The sequence below is a fragment of the Bison bison genome, unplaced genomic scaffold (genome assembly GCF_000754665.1).
Source record: "Bison bison bison isolate TAMUID 2011002044 unplaced genomic scaffold, Bison_UMD1.0 scf7180017845580, whole genome shotgun sequence".
Taxonomy (NCBI): Eukaryota; Metazoa; Chordata; class Mammalia; order Artiodactyla; family Bovidae; genus Bison; species Bison bison.
The window spans coordinates 3,427-6,152 of record NW_011476153.1 but is presented as its reverse complement, the minus strand read 5'-3'; positions in this window follow the sequence as shown (position 1 = coordinate 6,152).

The window sequence follows — 2,726 nt, the reverse complement described above, 5'->3', positions numbered from 1 at the left end:
TGTCTTTGGGATCCTGCTGGTCATGGAGAATCACTCCCTCTCTGGTTTTCAGTCCTCAGCCTCTTGCCTCTCCAGTGATCTGAAGGCAGCAACCCCAGCGCAGATGTATCCCTCGGCCCTGAGCTAGTCCCTCCTCCAACAACCAAGTTACTAGACAACTCCCAAGTACCTGCCTCCTGTTGTCTCGCCAGGCTTTCTCCCTTCACTAATGTTTCAAGGACTTTGTTTGGAGAGACCAGGGCATTCATCAGGTCTCCTGTCTCCCAGAGGATATAATTGACTCTAATCATACATTTTTTCCTCCATAACTTGATCTTAAATGTCTACTTCTTTTCTTCCTAAAACTCAAATACTAGCTTGACAACTAATCTCAGCTGAATTAAGCATTTTCTGGATAACGAATTCTCAGTTACTATTATGACTGCTTTTAATCAAGCAAGATGACCATAATCCATTGAAGTGGGAAGTGGGGCAGGCAAGCTATTTTAGGGTCCAGCATACTTTCAGGAGAGTTATACACATGTTGGTGGTTTCTTATCTTTCATTTCCTAACACCTCAGATTCTAATTCTTTCAAATAGGGTGTGCTGGTCCCCTATTTCTTGTCCCTCAAAGCTTGATTAGTTGGTGATTCAGAAAGGCCAGAGAAGCAAAAGAGAATTGTTACTAGCTGTCATTCAGTTTAGAAGAGAGCCTGCTCCCTATTGAAAGCTGCTGTCTGTTGGGTATACTCATTGAAAAAATTTCTGCCTTATGTTGGACCCTGTCTCTGGTCAAGAGTTGTGGCTGCCAGCCTTGTACTTTCTTCTTTTTGGCTGCGCCAAGCGGCATGTGGGATCTTAAGTTCCCTGACTAGGGATTGAACCTGTGCCCCCTTCAGTGGAAGTGTGGAGTCCTAACCATCAGACTGCCAGGAAAGTGCCTGCCTTGTACTTTCTTGATCCTGTGACCTTGCCTTTCTTTTTAAAGAATTTTATTTTATTGAAGTATAGCTGATTTACAATATTGTGTTAATTTCTGCTGTACAGCAAATTGATTCATTTTACATATATATATACACATTCTTTTTCATGTTCTTTTCCATTATGGTTTATCATAGGATGTTGAATCTAGTTCCCTGTGCTATACAGTAGGACCCTGTTGTTTATCCATCCTACATATAATAGTTTGCACTTACTAATCCCAAACTCCCAATCCCTCCCTCCTCCTCCCCCCTCCCTGTTAGCAACCACAAGTATGTTTTCTGTGTCTGTGAGTCTGTTTCTGGCTCATTTGTGTCATATTTTAGATTCCACATATAAGGGATATCATATGATATTTGTGTGTCTCTTTCTGACTTACTTCACTTGGTATGATAATCTTTAGGTCCGTCTATGTTGCTGCAAATGGCACAGTTTCATTCCATTTTATGGTTGAATAATATTCCATTGTCTATATATGCCACATCTTCTTTATCCATTCATCTGCTGATGGGCATTTAGGTTGTTTCCATGTCTTGGCTATTGTAAATAGTGCTGCGATGAACATTGGGGTCCATGTATCTTTTTGAATTATAGTTTTCTCTAGATATATGCCCAGAAGTGGGATTGCAGGATCACATTAGCCTTGTTTTTCTTGATCCTATTGACTTGAGCTATCTCTGGGACAGGAGGCGAGGTGAGCTGTACTCTGGAAAGTGTCTGCGCTAATGTTTGGTTGTGGAATTTTCCATTTTCCAGTGATAGAGTTAGACCAAAGGACAGCAGTGTTGCTGAGGTAGGTGAGATGGGGCCAGGGAGAGTGGCTGTGTAGCTCATTCTTATTTTAGATTGTATATCCATTTACTCAGGTACATTAGAACTAACCTTTTGCATGCTACTCTCATCTTGGATACCAAGAAGAGAGGGGTGGGGAGAAGAGTGATTAGAAGCTTATTTACTCAATTCGGGTCAGAGCACAAATGGGAAAGGTTAGTGTTTTAAGTGAGAGCATGGAAAGCAGGGTGCAGAGTTGGAAGCAAATATTATATTCCAGGATGTTTTGACAGTCTGAGAGGGCCTTTGGCAGATGTCTCTCTTACAAGGATCAGAAAACCTGTGGGGTGGTATTCCGGTTGCCAACCTGAACAGTTCTTATTCTTTGGTACATCCATTGGGAGGCTGGTTTCAGTTGCTTAGCACTTGGTTTAATTTTATACCTGGATCTAAGGCATGCTTTTGTTTCCCCAGCCCCTTGACTCTATGTGTGGAGTCAAGATGGCTGTTTCAAGGCCATGCTAAAATTCAAGAGTGCATCAGAGTCCCCTGGAGGGCTGGTTAACACCCAGATTTTTGAGGCTCACTGCCAGAGTTTCGGATTCATTAGTTCTGAGGCGTTCCCAAGAATCTGCATTTCTAACAAGCTCCCAGGTGATGCTTATGCTCCTCTAATGAAATGCTCCAGGGAAATGGTTCTTAACTTTAACTGTGCAGTAGAAACATTTGTTGATTCCCAAAGTACTGACATTTGGGTCACACACCAAGGGATTCTTATGTCCTTAGTCTGAGATGTGACTTCTGCATCTGGAATTTTAAAAGATCCACAAGTGATTCTAATATGCAGCCAGGGGTGGGGACCACTGTCCAATGGCAAAAGCACAGGCTCTGAATTCAGGACACTTGGGGGCTACCCCTACATCAATTCCTGTGCTTTTGTGTGGACAAATGACTTCACTTCTCTGACTTAGCTTTGGCTTCCTCATGTGTGACA